The sequence below is a fragment of the Sus scrofa genome, chromosome 8, assembly GCF_000003025.6.
Source record: "Sus scrofa isolate TJ Tabasco breed Duroc chromosome 8, Sscrofa11.1, whole genome shotgun sequence".
NCBI classification, from domain to species: domain Eukaryota; kingdom Metazoa; phylum Chordata; class Mammalia; order Artiodactyla; family Suidae; genus Sus; species Sus scrofa.
This window is the reverse complement of record NC_010450.4, coordinates 31,048,559-31,066,481: the sequence shown is the minus strand read 5'-3', so window position 1 is coordinate 31,066,481 and position 17,923 is coordinate 31,048,559. Positions and strand designations below refer to the sequence as shown.

The 17,923-nt window shown below is 37.5% G+C and overlaps 1 long non-coding RNA gene across 11 annotated transcripts in view; it reads left to right on the top strand.

Annotated features, from left to right (window-relative positions):
• Positions 1-17,923, top strand: part of PDS5A — a 145,966-nt gene that overhangs the window by 67,850 nt on the left and 60,193 nt on the right. For all 11 annotated transcript variants that reach the window (XR_002346613.1, XR_002346606.1, XR_002346612.1 and 8 more), the window contains 5 exons: positions 2,453-2,604; positions 4,718-4,831; positions 8,175-8,256; positions 11,068-11,116; positions 11,611-11,750. This is a non-coding gene — a long non-coding RNA (PDS5 cohesin associated factor A). The remainder of the gene's footprint in view (positions 1-2,452; positions 2,605-4,717; positions 4,832-8,174; positions 8,257-11,067; positions 11,117-11,610; positions 11,751-17,923) is intronic.

Sequence of the window (17,923 nt, the reverse complement as noted above, 5' to 3'; positions counted from 1 at the left end):
AAGAACAGCTGAATTAAAGTTTTATTTTACCTTTTCACTTCATGATGAATTTCAAAGTAATAATGATTGATCACCTGCATTTATTTCTTATATGGTTAGCATTTTCAAAAGTAACTGTCATATAACTTAGCTGGATTCATTGAACTAAAAAAATACACTCCTATGAAAGTTGTGTTTCTGTACTGTTGTGCTAAAATAAGGGTAGAAATGATGTTTATTTATCATTGCTTTTGTGTGATTTCCTCCATACGGATGTAGTTAAAAATGTGGATTGATAAAAGTAATACTAAGAACAGTAATAGCAGTTAATAAAGTTGCCTTTGCAGTTTGCTATTTTATCTAAGGCGTACTTGAAAATCTGCTACCCTCCTGAAAACATGTAATTTAGCTATAATATCAGGGTAGAAAAGTAGTATCTCTCGGCTGTGAAATATAGCAATATGCATTCTTTTTCTTTAAGTTTTTTATTAAAATACAGTTGATTTGCAGTGTTGTCCAATTTCTGCTCTACAGCAAAAGCAAGATATATTTTTTAAGCTCTTTTGAAATAGTTGTAGGAGGCATATAAATAAAGTGGACACCACTCAACTTGTTCAACTATGTCAATAATTATAATTCTGAAGAGTTTTTTTCCCCTTGGCTTTAATTTAAATGAAATGACAGTCCCTACTGGTTCTTTGTTAACTAACCCCATCCCCCAATTTCAGGTATTGCCATTTGTATTATTTCCTCCTTTTAGAAATATTTCACTCCTACTTCTGTCAGTGATTGTCTATAGTTTCAGGAAGAGTTTAATAAATGATTCTTGCTGAGACTATATGATATGGTCTAATAATCACCTACTGAACATTTTTGGGAACTGGATTTTGGCATAATGACCAAAAAATTGTTCATAATTTTGAATTAAATGACCTTGAGTATAGCCTTTCTGAATTTTTTTTTCTATAAAATGTGGGAAAAGGACTTAAATCTTTAGTTTTGCTGCTTACAGTCTTTGGTTTCATGTTAGACATGTCAAAAGGCATCTGTTATGTATTACATGGGAACAGAGTTTCATTCCATCTACTAAATAGCCTAAAAAAGAAAATTATACCCCCAGATTTATTTTCTTTTGAAAATTCTACCCCAAAATGTATAAGAAAGTATTAATTTAGGAGTTCCCATCATGGCACAGTGGTTAATGAATCTGACTAGGAACAATGAGGTTGCAGTGCAGGTTCGATCTCTGCCCTTGCTCAGTGGGTCAGGATCCGGCGTTGCCGTGAGCTGTGGTGTAGGTTGCAGACTTGGCTCCGATCCCGTGTTGCTGTGGCTCTGGTGTAGGCCAGCGGCTGCAGCTCCAATTAGACCCCTAGCCTGGGAATCTCCATGTGCCGCCAGAGCGGCCCTAGAAAAGGCAAAAAGACAAAAAAAAAATTAAAAAAAAGAAAGTATTAATTTAAATCAAATATAGGTATACTCTGATTTGTTATTAAGACCAATATCCTTTTTGATGATTATTATATTGTACTATTATGGTTCTAACTCTAGATTTTTATAGTCTCCTTTTTTGGCCACCCTCCTTTTATCACCTTTCTTTCCTCCTAGTAAATCATTTCAGTCTCTTTAAGTGCCAAAAAATCTTTCACAGACTAGGATGTGACTAGGTAAATTATATGCCCTTTTAGTCTACAAAGTAAAGAAGTTCACAGTAAGATGATCACTAAGGTACTCTGCAACTTTGTAATTCCAAGATCTTTTTTCTTTTTTTTTCTTTTTAGGGCCACACCCACAGCATATAGAGGTTCCCAGGCTAGAGGTGGAATTAGCTGCAGTTGCCAGCCTATACCACAGCCACAACAACATCAGATCCAAGCCTTGTCTGCGACCTACGTGACAGCTCACGGCAATGCTGGATCTTTTTAACCTACTGAGTGAGGCCAGTGATCAAACCCGCGTCCTCATGGATACTAGTTGGGTTCGTTTCTACTGAGCCACAAGGGGAACTCCTGTAATTCTAAGATCTTGATACTGAAATTTAGTCTTGTTCTGCTTAAATATCAAAAGATATATACTAGGATAAAACATGTCAGATGATAGGGCTTTCGTTTGCAGAGAGAATTATACACTTTCCCTTTTACCTTTTAATCACTTCTAAATCTTGGCCAAAATTTTTTTAGATAGAATCAAATGCAATCTTAATAAGATTTATTATTGCTTGTCTTGGAGGGAAATAAAAAATTGGTAGATGATTTAGCAGTATTTGCATTGGATAATTTTGGAAAGCAGTCTGATATCTAAATAGGAACTTACTCAAAATTAAGTCATTTATTTGCCTCTTATGAAAATAAATATTGTGCCAATTTATGTGCATGTAGATCTGTGCAACCTAGTAAAGAAATGGCAGTTTTTGCAGATTAGTGTACTATAAAGTTTGGTATCTATCTCATCCAATAAACTTTATACTTTCTAGTGGCGAGTAAGAAAAGAAGCTATGATGGGTCTGGCTCAGCTTTATAAGAAATACTGTCTTCATGGTGAAGCAGGAAAGGAAGCTGCAGAGAAAGTCAGCTGGATAAAAGACAAACTTTTGCATATATATTATCAGAATAGCATCGATGACAAGTGAGTCTAATATATTGGTAAAGTGGTTGACTATAAAAGCACTTTTAATTTTTCAATGTATTTCTCTTTTTTCATAAAAATTAGTTTCCAGGTTTATAAAACACTTTTTCCATGTTTAGGCATACCATGTTTAAATAAGACTCTAGCCAGATTGTAACTTAGCGTAATAGTGAAATAGGCATAAGATCTTAGACTCAGACCAGAGACCAGATGTTCTTTCTGCCTTTCTTGCACAAATAACTTAACTTCTGTGCACTTGATTTTATCTATAAAGCAATCATATTAGGAAGTTTCCCTGTGACAGAGCAAGTTAAGGATCCAGCATGGCTACCAGCTGTGGCGCAGGTCGCAGCTGCAGTATGGGTTCAGTCCTTGGCCCAGGAACTTCTACATGCTATGGGTGCAGCCAACAAAAGAGTAGTAATAAAGCTTTCCTTACAAGATTGTGATGTGAATTTTCTTTTTTTTCCCCTCTTTTTAGGGCTGCACTGGCGGCATTTGGAGATTCTCAGGCTAGGGGTCCAATCTGAGCCACAGCTCCTGGCCTTTGCCACGGCCACAGCAACATCAGATCCGAGCTGCATCTGTGACCTACACCACAGTTCATGGCAACGCTGGATCCTTAACCCACTGAACGAGGCCAGGGATCAAACCCACAACCTCATGGTTACTAGTCGGATTCGTTTCCTCTGCCATGAAGGGAACTCCTGTGACGTGAATTTAAAAAAATAATAAGTGTAAAGCACCCATAGCCAGGCAATGACCAGCAATATAGTGTGTGGCCAAAACAAATAACTGCCAGTTACTTTTCCATTTTACAACACTCTAGGTACCAATAGAATGTATTTTTTTAATGAGGTATAATGGACATCATAGCATTGTATTTCAAGTGTACAACATAATGATTCTATATTTATGTCTTTTGCCACATGATCACCACAGTAAGTCCAACATCCATCCCTGTACAGTTACAAGATTCTTTTCTTGAGATGAGAACTTAACGTTGTTTTCATTTTCTGAATGTTGCTTATAAGTCTGTATTAGATTATAGTAATGATTTTGGTTTTTGCAGAATTGTTTGCAATTTATTGAGTTAGACTGACACCATTGGATATATATTTCATTAACTAATGAAGAGCCTTTGTATTTTCTTATTCCAGTAATGTTGAATAGTCAATATAAGCTTAGTAAGAAGTATATTCCAATGTTGGTAAGGAGTTTTCCTATCTAAAAAACAAGGAAACCAGTGTACATAGGAAAAGATAAATTTTCGGGAAGGTGAAGGAGATCCCCCTGATTTTACTACATGACAACAAGGGCAATGAGCCAAGATTAATGTTTGGTTTTGTTTTGTTTTGAGAATAGCTATTCTTTGTTTTTGTTTTGGCCACACACGTGGCATGTGGAAGTAACCCAAGTGACAATGCTGCAGTAACTATGCCTTATCCTTAACCAGTGGAGCAAAAGGAGAATTCCGAGAATAGTTTGGGGTTTTTTGGGGGGGTTTTTGTTGTTGTTGTTTAAAGGGCCACACCCATAGCTTCTGGAAGTTCCCAGGCTAGGACTCAAATTGGAGCTACAGCTACCAGCCTTCACTACAGCCACAGAAACTTGGGATCCGAGCCGTGTCTGTGACTTACACCGCATCTCACAGCAGCATCAGATCCCCAACCCACTGAATGAGGCCAGGGATGGAATCCACATCCTCATGGATACTAATTGGATTTTTTTCCCCTGCACCACAGTGGAACTTCCAAGAATAGCTAATTTGAGATCATAGCTTTGGGTATGTGTTAAGTAATTTGCTGTAGCTCCAGAGTGATGAAGAACAAACAGCTTAACACCCTGTGTTTAGGAATAAAACATAAGCCTTCTAGAACAAATGTTTCATATTGACAAAACATAAAACCACAATTAGCAACTGGAGCTCTAAATTTAAAACTTTCTTGCAAGGGAAAGCATTGATCAATACTGGTCCTTTCCATTGTATTTTCATGCATAGGTATTAACATTTCTATGGTATCTATGCAGGAGTCAGTTAAAACGTAAATAGATACTGCTTCTATAAGACAGAATGATTTTGTTACTTGGGATTTTTTTGTTTGCTTCATAGACTGTTGGTAGAGAAAATTTTTGCTCAGTATCTTGTTCCCCACAACCTGGAAACAGAAGAAAGGATGAAATGCTTGTATTATTTATATGCTAGTTTGGATCCAAATGCTGTCAAGTAAGTTACTTTTTATACAATTGTTTGGAATATTTCTTGAAGATTTTATAAAATTACATCATCTTATCTAATTAATTGTTATTGATGGGATTGTTGCTGCTTCTAGTTCAATCAGGAACCTCAAATAAATATTTATAGAGAAAATTTTATGATAGTAGTTAAAAGCAAAAATATTCCTATATGCATAGGCATATTTGGCAACTGAGCCAGCAATCTCTGTGTCAGGATTATTTTTTGTCTACCTATTGACTGGGTCTAAATCATACTGTTGGAGCTTTACCATACTAAGCCTAAGAATTGAGAACTTGTTCTTTGTTAGAAGAGCATGTCCAAATCACCCTATGTAGAATAACCATATGATTGATTGTCCAAACTGAGATTTTTTTTTTTTTTTTTTTTTTTTTTTTTGTCTTTTTGCCTTTTCTAGGGCCACTCTTGTGGCATATGGAGCTTCCCAGGCTAGGGGTCCAATTGGAGCTGCAGCCGCCAGCCTACGCCAGAGCCACGGCAACGCAGGATCCGAGCACGTCTGCAACCTACACCACAGCTCACGGCAATGCTGGATCATTAACCCACTGAGCAAGGCCAGGGATCGAACCCTCATGGTTCCTAGTCAGATTCGTTAACCACTGTGCCACGATGGGAACTCCCAAACTGAGGTCTTTTTGAGATTGAAAGGTACTATTAATAATTTTGTTCAGACAACTGGCATAACTTTAATTGTCCCAGGCCACTTAGAATGTATGGGCATTCTATATTAATAAAGCTTTAAAAAAGTAAATGACTCCTGTCATTGAGAATTCTGATTCTTCTGAATAAGAACCTCAGTTATTAAATATACGTATATTTTGCCTTTAATTGTCATACAATTTCAAATTTACAGAAAAGTTACAAGAATAATACAAAGCTTTGTGATGTCCTTTATGTCCAGATAATAATTTTTGACCATTTGCTTTATCAGTTTCCATTTGTACATATTTTATATACATATTTTCTTCTGAACCATTTGTTTAACATTTTTTGAAATTACAGTTTTTACAATGTTGTGCCAACTTCTGCCGTACAGCAAAGTGACCCAGTCATACATATATACACATTCCTTTTCTTATATTATCTTCCATCATGTTCTATCCCAAGAGACTGGACATAGTTCCTTGTGCTGTACAGTAGGACCTCATTGCTTATCCATTCTGAATGTAATAGTTTACATCTGTTAACCCCAAACTACCAGTCCATAGCACCTCTCCCGCCTCCATCTTGGCAACCACAAATCTGTTCTCTATGTCTATGCATCTCTTTTCTTTTGAGATAGGTCCATTTGTGCCATATTTTAGATTCCACATATAAGGATATCATATGGTATTTGTCTTTCTGACTGACTTCACTTAGTATGATAATATCTGGTTGCATCCATGTTGCTGCAAATGGCATTATTTCATTCTTTTTAATGGCTGAGTAGTATTCCATTGTATTTATGTACCTTATCTTCTTAATCTCTTCATCTGTTGATGGACATTTATGTTGTTTCTGTGTCTTGGCTATTGTGAATAGTGATACAGTAAATATAGGGGTGCATGTATCTTTTTTAATTATAGTTTTGTTCAGATATATGCACAGGAGTGGGATCACTGGGTCATATGATAGTTCTATATTTAGTTTTCTGGGGGACCTCCATACTGTTTTTCATAGTGGCTGTACCAATTTACATTCTCACCAACAGTGTGTGTACAAGGGTTCCCTTTTTTCCATACCCTCTCTTAGCATTTATTTGTAGACTTATTAATGACAGCCATCCTGACCGGTGTAAAGTGGTACCTCATTGTAGTTTTGATTTGCATTTCTCTAATAATTAGTGATGTTGAGCATTTTTTCATGTGCCTGTTGACCATCTGTATGTCTTCTTTGGAGAAATGTCTATTTACGCTTTCTGCCCCTTTGTTGATTGGGTTGTTTTTTAGTTGTTGTCGTTGCTCAGTTGTGTGAGTTATTTGTATATTTTGGAGATGAAGCCCTTGTTGGTTTATGGTTTATGTTGCCACTTGCACATATTTTAGGTACATATTTTCTTAAAACATAAACATTAGCCGTTTGTTTATGGTTCCTTTGCTCTTCTGAACCATTTGAGAGTAATTTGCAGACATTGGATTCTTTTACTTCTAATACCTAGTTTATATTCCCCCAGAACAAGGATATTTTCTTATGTAAATAGAATACCTTTATATCAAAATCAAGAGACAGATCATTGATAACTGTATTGTCTAACCCATAGTACATCCACATTTCCTCAATTGTTCAAATAATGTTCTTTATGAATACTTTTTCCCTTTCTAGGCTTACCCATTACATGGTTTGTCATGTCTCTGGTCTCTTTTAACTTGGAACCATTGTTAAGTCTTTCTTTGCCTTTTATGGCTTGACATTTTTCAGAAGATTATTGCATAGGTTAATTGTTTTGTAGACTGTTCTCTCAGTTTAGGTTCATCCAGTGTTTCCTCACTATTACATTGAGATTACACATTTGCAGCAAAAAGTCCACGGAGTAACCTATCCTTGGTGCATCATATTAGCAGGTATTAGCCATCATTTTTAAAAAGATTTGCAAGTGGTTCATAATGTTCACTGTTTGTAGTAAACTCCTGGCCTAAGGTCTTAGTCTCTGTTTATATTTCAAAATATTTGGCAAGGAGTACTGAGAGATAGATTAATTACCCAAAGGTCCTCTAGGAACCTGAAATTACAGAGTGGGTTTGTGAGAGAAGAAAATCTGTTTTCAGCGAGAGAAAAGCATCTAGAATAAATAAGCTTAATTTAAATTTGGCATCCTGATTCCATATCTTTTTGAAGAAATTCATTTTTTGAAATCAAATACACTGTTTCATGCATATTCCTATAACCTGGCAAAAAAGGCCTTCATGATCTGATCCTTTTCTATGGAGTGTGCCAGTTTCCTTTTACTCCCAACTCATACTCTGTACCCCAAGCCCATAATTTTTTTTTTAACTTTCCTGTTCATGCCATGCACTTTGATGACATTTTATCTTTCTTTGTAGCAGAACATTCTGGCTACCTCTGCTTAAAATGTCTTAATTTATACAGTTTACCTGCAAGATCCTATTCATCCTTCTAAACTTCTCAAATATTTTCTCATAAGAAGGCTTGTATTTATTGTTTTAAACTAAACTATCTTAATCCTAATGAATAAATTTTCTGGTGCTTAAAATTTTAGGTAGGTGTAGAAGAATGGTGTTTCTGAACAATTCAGTAAGAAACATAGTAAGGTTGACTAGTTACCAGTGTTGTTCTTCTATATATTTTTTTTTCATATTCCAAACTTTATTTACAGAGCTCTCAATGAAATGTGGAAGTGTCAGAACATGCTTAGAAGTCATGTACGAGAACTGTTGGATTTGCACAAGCAACCTACAGTAGGTTCATGATTTGTTTAAATTCAGTTGTTGTAGTCGTTAATATTTCTGTAGTTATGTATAATGAAGTAAGCAAAAAGTATCTCAAGGGTTTTGTTTGTTTGTTTGTTTGTTTCTTGCCATTTAGAGCCACCACCTCGGCATATGGAGATTCCCAGGCTAGGGGTCCAATCAGAGCTACAGCTGCCAGCCTACACCACAGCCACAGCAACACCAGATCCCAGCTGTGTCTGTGACCTACACCACAGCTCATGGCAATACCAGATCCTTCACCCACTGAGCGAGGCCAGGGATTGAACCGGCCACCTCATGGTTCCTAGTGCGATTAGTTTCCGTTGCGCCATGACGGGAACTCCTGCTTTCTTTGTTTTTTTTTTTTTTTTTTTTTTTTTTTTTTTTTGTCTTTCTGCTATTTCTTTGGGCCACTCCCTCGGCATATGGAGGTTCCCAGGCTAGGGGTCGAATCGGAGCTGTAGCCGCCGGCCTATGCCAGAGCCACAGCAACGCAGGATCCGAGCCGAGGTCTGCAACCTACACCACAGCTCACGGCAACGCCGGATCCTTAACCCACTGAGCGAGGGCAGGGACCGAACCCGCAACCTCATGGTTCCTAATTGGATTCGTTAACCACTGCTCCACGACGGGAACTCCCTGTTTTATTTTCTATATGTCAGTTAAACATAATTTCTGTAGTTATCCAAGGTAACTTTATTTTTCACATGAATATAACAAAATCTTAATTTCCAACATAAGCAAACAATTGGTATTTTCCAGTTTTTCAAGTATTTTAGACTAAGAATTTATACATAGTTTATCCATTTTAAAATTTAAACCTCAAGGTAAAATTATATTAAAGGTCATAAATTTTTTGTTGCGTGATTTTTGGTCCTTCTGTGTAGACTCTGTATCAAATACAGTATCAATCCTTTGAATATGCCAAAGTCAAATTAACAAAGAAATTCTGCCTGACATTTTCTAGAAGGTAGGGAAAAGAAACTTGAATACTCTTAATATACTTTTTTTTTTTTCATGGTCTCTTTATATATAGATAAAATGGTGTCTCTTTTTTTTCATGGTCTCTTTATATATAGATGTATATAGTCTCAGTATATAAAAATCAGTATATTTATGTACTGATTTTTATTTTTTTCCATTATAGCTGGTTTACAGTGTTCTGTCAATTTTTTACTGTATAGCATGGTGACCCAGTTATACATACATATATACATTCTTTTTTCTCACGTAATTATGCTCCATCATAAGTGACCAGACATAGCAGGATCTCATTGTTAATTCATTCCAAAGGCAATAGTTTGCATCTATTAACCTCAAGCACCCCCATCCATCCCATTCCCTCCCCCTCCCCCTTGACAACCACAAGTCTATTCTTAATATACTTCTAAATGTATTGCTATAATAGGTATTCTTAGTTGGGAGCCATACACAGAGACTCATCAGTGGCCCACAAATGCTAAAGCAAGGGTTGTCAGGGAGTTCCTACTCTGGCTCAGTGACTTAATGATCCAGCTTGTTTGAGTGGAAGTGCTGGTTCAATGCCCCACCTGGCCCAGTGGTTCAAGGATCTGGCATTGATGCACCTGAGCTATAGGTCACAGCTCCAGCTCAGATTCAATCCCTGGCCCAGGAACTTTCATTTGCTGTGAGTGCAGCTGAAAAAGAAAAATAAATAAATAAATAATAAACTGCCTTATTTAACAAATCAGGGAGGGTGTCAAACTTTAAATTTTTGGCCATGCCTGCAGTATGGTGAAGTTCCTAAGCCAAAGATAGAACCCATGCCACAGCAGTGACAATACCAGATCTTTCACCTGCTAAGCCACTGGGCAACTCCAAATTATTTTTTGGTAAATGACTTGATAGTAAAAATTTAGGCTTTCCCACTTCACAGTCTCTGGTGTACTGCTCAACTCTGCATTTGTGGTCTAGAAACAGTCCTAGATGGTACATAAATAAATGGGCGTGACTGGGATCCAGTAAAACTTTAGCAAAAGCAGGTGGTGCATGGGACCATAGTTTACCCATTTCTGATCCAAATTACTCAAATTTCATACAGATTTAATAATAAGGTAATACTCTTTTCTAATAGAGGGAAGGGAAGTGATATTGTAATCAATGGGCCACGAAATAGCTAATAGGACTCTATTCAGAAAGAAAATTTTTCTACTCTCCACATTTTTGGTTAATTTTCTTTGGTGTACAGTTTCACAGTAATTTTGATATGGTAATTGTTTTCATTATCTCCCGTTCAATCATCTGGCAAGATAATTTCTCCATGAAAGTTACATATGCTTTGGAAAATTTTAAAATACCTTCCTGCTGACACCTCCTTTCCTTCTATTTGTGCTAACTTAATTATTTTTGCTACTCCATAGTTCTTTATAAATATAGGGTGTCCATACGGTAAGCCATTTTCTAGTGGGTAGATTACGACGGATTTTTTTTGTTGTTGTCTTTTTAGGGCCGCACCTACAGCATATGGAGGTTCCACCAGGCTAGGGGTCGAGTCAGAGCTGTAACTGTTGGCCTACACCACAGCCACAGCAACACAGAATCTGAGCCGTGTCTGCAACCTGCACTACAGCTCACAGCAGCACCAGATCCCTAACCCACTGAGCAAGGTCAGGGATCAAACATGCGTCCTCATGGATGCTAGTCAGATTCATTTACACTGAGCCACAATAGGAACCCCTGGATTTTTTTTTTTAACTTTAAAGAATTTACAATACCGAGTATAGGTCTCTTTAGAGAAACTTATTAGCATGTATGACTTGTTTTTGTTTTAAATTTCAGTCAGAGGCTAACTGTTCTGCCATGTTTGGAAAACTGATGACCATAGCAAGTAAGTATGTCTATTCCCTCCATTATAGTAAACATCAAATAATTTACTAAAAGCGACTATCAATTTAATACTAAGAAAAAAATAATCCTCTTCTTAATAGTTTTACTTCTAAGAACTAGATAGGCTGATTGTCTTTTTTTATTTTTTTGCTTTTTAGGGCCATGCCCATGGCATATGGAGGTTCCCAGGCTAGAGGTCCCATCAGAGCAACAGCTGCTGGCTTACATCACAGCCACATCAACGTGGGATCTGAGCTGCTTCTGCGACCTACACCACAGCTCATGGCAATGCCAGATCCTTAACCCACTGATTGAGGCAAGGGATCCAACCTGAGTCCTCTTGGATGCTAGTTGGGTTTGTTAATTGCTGAGCCATGACGGGAACTCCAGGCTGATTGTCCCTTTGATGGCTCAGCATTATTTTTTAAGACATCTTGCTTTTAGTTTAATACAGTAGTTTTTCTTTTCTAATGTTGATTCTCTTTAATTTTATAGAAAATTTGCCTGATCCTGGGAAAGCACAAGATTTTGTGAAAAAATTTAACCAGGTTCTCGGTGATGATGAGAAACTGCGGTCTCAGTTGGAGTTGTTAATCAGCCCAACCTGTTCATGCAAACAGGCAGATGTTTGTGTGGTTAGTAAATTATACTTTTATATTTGTTCTCCTAGCTTTGCATATAAAAACCTGTATCTCATTAATGCCCACTTCACATAGATTATTTTATTGGTGTGAGTTTGACAGTATTGTGAGCTCTAAATTACCGAAGAGTATATCTGTGGTCAACATGGTTCTCTTTACTTGCCACTCGTCAGCCCAATTCCAAGGAAAACACTAGAGCCAGGGAGATTGGCCCTAGGAATTGAGCAAGATAAAATGTTTTGTATTTAGCGAATGTATTTGTATTTAATGAATGTTTACATTCATTAGGTAAATAAGAATTTACTAAATGTGTATGTGTATGTATATGGATTTTCTTCTCCCATGTATTAGCCCAGGAAAAGTCCTTCTTGGTAAATCAGTAATAGTTACATTGCCATTTACACATTTATGGATTAAGGTAATTCCTTTTTAGGCTTTTGTCTTCATTCTGTCTTTAGACTATTTTAAAGAAAACTTTTCATTTAACATGAGACAGTTTCTGTTCATCTACACCATTCACTACCAGTATGACCTTTAGTAAGTTCGTCAGTATTTTTGAAGCTCATTTTTTTCATATATAAATATTTACAACCTCACAGGTTTATTAAGAGGTATATATATATATATATATATATATCAGAGTTTCTGTTGTGGTTCAGCAGTCATGAACCTGACTAGTATCAGGACACAAGTTTGATCCACAGTGTAGACAGCAGACTCCAATTTGCCAACTTCCATATGCCGCAGGTGTGGCCCTAAAAAGACAAAAGAGAGGTATATATCATTCGTGTGTGTGTGTGTGTGTGTGTGTGTGTGTGTGTGTATCCTAACACATGGTCCTGCACTGCCGTTTAGGATTTAAATAAATTGTGTTTCTATAGTATTATACATATGTAACAGGCACTGTGCTTGGGACCAGACTTACAGAGATGATTGAGAAAGAAAATCAGTTATTTATGTTTAACTTTGTTCTAGGAAGAATTAAAGTAGAATGTTATTTTTATTTTTAATTTTTTGCTTTTTAGGGCCACACCCACAGCATACAGAAGTTCCCAGGCCAGGGGTATGGAGCTGCAGCATTTGGCCTATGCCACAGCACAGCAGCTCAGAATCTGAGCTGAGTCTGTGACCTACATCACAGCTCACAACAACGCCAGATCCCCAACCCACTGAGTGAAGCCAGTGATTGAACCTGCATTCTCATGGATATTAGATTTGTTTCCTCTGCACCACAGTAGAAACTCCAGAATTATTATTGAAATATGTGATAAGGGTTAAGGACTATAATAGATGAATATACAAAGTCATCTGGGAGCAAGGAGTAGGGTTCCCCCCCCCAGTCTAGTAGGGTTAATAGAGGGTCCCAAGCAGGTCTGAAAAAGGTAGTAATTAGGAAGAGGTAGGAGGAAACCAATTTAGGTTTCTTCCATAGGGCTTAGGGACATAGATATGCAAGGGCCTAGAATACCTCAGTCTTTGCACTTCTTTTTTTTTTTTTTTTTTTTTTTTTTTTTGTCTTTTTGCTATTTCTTGGGCTACTCCAGCGGCATATGGAGGTTCCCAGGCTAGGGTCGAATTGGAGCTGTAGCCACCGGTCTACACCAGATCCACAGCAACGCGGGATCCGAGCCGAGTCTGCAACCTACACTGCAGCTCACGGCAACGCCGGATCGTTAACCCACTGAGCAAGGGCAGGGACCGAACCCGAACATCACGGTTCCCAGTCGGATTCGTTAACCACTGTGCCACAACGGGAACTCCAGTCTTTGCACTTCTGAGTGGGGTGGTTTCATTTACTTCTTTGGCATTTAGATTTTCCCGCTTCTAGAATACTGTGTCCTACCAAGTATCTACTAATATAAATGGATTGTTGAGTGAAATAGCTCAAAAATACTTTAGAGATAATTCATTTTACAGATAAGGACATTGAATTTTAAGGATGTGAAGCTTCTAATCCAGTGTGTTTCACAGTTGGTTATAGTGGCTGAGCTGCAGATCAAGTCCAGATTCATAGATCCACGATAGTGTTCTTTCTATACATTCCATCAGTTTGCAAGAACCAGTACAAATTGAGTACTGCTCAAGAAATGTGGACCTTGAGAATGAACAACCAAGTGGTATTTTCTAGTCTGAGAAAAAAAAGGACTTGAGCTTAAGTTTGAAAAATTGCAGTAACACAGATTCCTACTATTTGTATACAAGCATTTCCAAATCCAAAAAGTCTATGCAGAACAGATGTTGTAACCAAAACATCTTAGAATGACAAATTAATTATAGCAACCAAGAAAGTAGAAATGAAGACTGCACTTGCACTAGAAAGAGCAAGGTATAGATACTTTTTTTGTAGGGGAGGTTATTCAGAGGATATTTAAGTAATATCCACAATTTACATTATTCATAGTCCTTTCTCAAAGGACTTTTGCTAAAATTTTTTCAGGAATGAAACTGAGACAAAAGGGGAGAAAGATATAGATTTCTGCCTACTAACTCTTCTACTGATGATATAGTGAGAGGGTGAGCAGCGGTGTTGAAATAACGTGCTATATATATAGATTTGCAGTTTTGAGTTTCCCCATCTTTTTTTTTTCTTTTTTTTTGGTCTTTTTAGGGCTATACCCGTGGCATATGGAAGTTCCTAGGCTAGGGGTTGAATCAGAGCTGCAGCTTCCAGCCTACACTACAGCCACAGCAATGCCAGATCTGAGCCTCATCTGCAACCTATACCATAGCTCATGGCAACACCAGATCCTTAACTCACTGAGTGAGGCCAGGGATTGAACCCATCTCTTCATATATACTAGTTGGGTTCATTACTGCTGAGCCACAATGAGAACTTCTGAGTTTCACATCTTGATTCTGGAGGAGGACCACTTATTTGTCAGTTTGTCAGAGCTTCAGCTCTGCTTGCTATTTCATCCTTCTTTATGGAAATATCTGGATATGTATTATATCTTCAGAAGTCCAAATTTTACTTTTTCCCATGTTCAAGCCTACACCATTATAATTCACTACATAATTTAGTAAATTGTATTATATATGCTCTATCACCAAAGTTGCACTCTAGGTGACCACAGAGGCAGGCAAATATTTCAGTAGAGAACCCAAGTGGGCTAAGTATTCTGATAGAATCATGTGCTTTGGTAATGCAGAGGAACAGCAGCCATCCCAGTCTAGAGTGGAAATGGAAATAGCTTGTTCTCAAATAGGTGATTCTACTTAAATTCTTAAAGGATGAGTAGGAATTAGACCACTGTGTCACGAGTGACTATTGTATTTCTAGTTTGGATGACTGGATATCGAAGGAGATACTTTCACGATAGGAGAAGTAACCATGTGCATGTAGCTTCCAGCAGTTATATTTAGAAATCGTAGATTCAGGCCTTGTTGGTAAATATTAGCACAGTTATGTCTCCTGGAGGAGGTAGAGAAGAAAAGAACAGTAGGAGGAGAGATGGTAACTTATGCTATTAAGTAACAGTCATAGAGTGCTTTCTGTTTTCTTTTAGTATAACCTATAGTTTAAGAAGAGTGGTACCCAGCTGTGGTATTGTGACTTATAATGAGAAATATATATTTTTTTGGTTTTTGTCCACATTACTGGTACTGAGCTCCTAAAAACCTTGACCTGTCCTAAGTGCCTTTTGTTATGTTAATGAGGTAACTTTGGGACCTAAGGATGGAGGATGGTTGCCAGTGGTGTCAGTTACGTCATTAGAGGGCTGGAACTTTTCATGGGGAGATGGACTGGAGATTGACTTCAGTCACCAATGGACAATAATTTGTTTAATCAATCATGCCTAGGTAATGATGCCTCCATAAATCCCTGAAAGGACAGTATTCAGAGAGCTTCTGGTTTGGCGAACATGTGGAGATTTGAGCTCATAGAGGGCATGGAAGTTTGAGTCCTTTCCCGATACCTTGTCCTATGCATCTCTTCCATCTGGCTATTCCTGAGTTTTATACTTTTTTTTTTTTTTTTTTTTTTGAGTTATGTACTTTAATAAAAACCACATAGATTTAGTAATAGTAAGAAAAATAGTAATAAATAAAAAATAAATATAAATTAAAAATAATAAGAAAAATGTTTCTTGCTGTTGTGTTATATGACTTCTGTGAGCCAGTCTAGCAAACTAATTCAGCCCAAGGGGTTGTGGGAACCTCTGATTTATAGCCAGTTGGTCAGAAGTATAGGCAAACCTGGACTTGCAACTGGCAACTAATGTCCAAGTAAGAGGTCCCCAGACCCTCATCTACAGCCAGTCAGAAGCATGAGTGACAGCCTGGGCTTGCAGCTGGCATCTGAAGTGGGAGAGTTGGGGGGTGGTTCTCTGTTGGTATGCAGAGAATTGTTCATTGCGGGGGGCACTGCTGCTCCCCCCCGCCAATATTGGAATTGGGTCCAGGAATCCAAAAGAACCAGTCACTAACATGCAAGTTAAACCTTTGGAAATTATTTCTTATGAGAGATGTGTTTTATTGTTTTATCTAATACTGATTGCAGCTGCAAAAAGAATGATGATAGTATTAAATCCTTTCAGGAGTCATTTTCATTAGCTAGGAAAACAAAATATATAAGAAGGGATACTGTATATGTGAAAAAATACTATTTTTTAAATGAATAGATATTTTTATTATCAAAATGCAAAAAAAGTATGAAAAAAGGAGATCTATAACTGCAACTTTTTTTAAGTTTGTATAATAAGATTAATAAATTATAAACTGCTCAAGAATAGGGGCTGTTTCCTTATTTCTTTGATATAATTTAAGAGTACTAAACGGAGTTCCCGTTGTGGTGCAGTGGTTAATGAATCCGACTAGGAACCATGAGGTTGCAGGTTCAATCCCTGGCCTTGCTCAGTGGGTTAAGGATCCAGCATTGCTGTGAGCTGTGGTGTATGTCGCAGACTCAGCTCAGCCACTGCATTGCTGTGGCTCTGGCAGAGGTCGGCGTCTACAGCTCCAATTAGACCCCTAGCCTCAGAACCTCCATATGCTGAGGGAAGCAGCCCTAGAAAAGGCAAAAAGACAAAAAAAAAAAAAAAAAAAAAAAAAAAAGAGTACTAAACAACTGGAGTTCCCAACCTGTCACAGTGGAAAAGAATCCGACTAGGAACCATGAGGTTGCGGGTTTGATCCCTGGCCTTGCTCAGTGGGTTAAGGATCTGGCGTTGCCGTGAGCTGTGTGATGTAGGTTGTAGACACAGCTGGGATCCTGCATTGATGTGACTGTGGTGTAGGCCAGCAGCTGTAGCTCCAACTTGACCCCTAGCCTGGGATCTTCCGGATGCCCTGTTGTGTGGCCCTAAAAAGAAAAGAAAAAAAAAAAAAAAAAAAAGAGTACTAAACAACTTACCAACTAGTAAATGAGTAGTAGTAGTAATAGTAATATCAACTTATAGTGGTAGCATGGATTTGATCAGAAATTTCTGAAACATTGTGAAGGATACACAAATAATTCATTTTCTTTTCTCTTTCTGCTGTCATTTCCTAAAAGGATCACATAGGGTTACTTCTCAAAAGTTCTCAGCTGCTTTTCAATTGTAAAATGTATTATTGGTCTCATGTTTCTGTTTGTGTACTGGAAGTACGTGTGGGTCTTTTTTTCCCCTTGAGTGTGTAAAGAAAACAAGGAAACTGTTGCTGCTTATCTCCAATATCACTTAAGATTATGATATATATGCTATTTTAAAGTAATTGTTATGAGATTACCTAAATCTTACATACGTAAAATAAGGAGTTCCCCTTGTGGCTCAGTGATTAACGAATCTGACTAGGAACCATGAGATTGCGGGTTCAATCCCTGGCCTTGCTCAGTGGGTTAAGGATCTGGTGTTGCCATCAGCTGTGGTGTAGGTCGCAGACACGTCTCAGATCCCAAGTTGGTTTAGGCTGGTGGCTACAGCTCCGATTAGACTCCTAGCCTGGGAACCTCCATATGCCATGGTGCGGCCCTAAAAATAGGACAAAAAGGCAAAAAAAATTACACATATAAAATATGGTTATGAAGGATTACTTAAATGTAAGATTTCTGTATAGGAATACAAAAAGGTCAGGTTTTAAAAACTAATGTTGTTTATATACACTGGTGTATATTTTATATCGTGCTGTTACGGTATTTAAATGGGACATTATTTTTCCTGTTAGTATTTCCTTTTTTATTTTTTTCT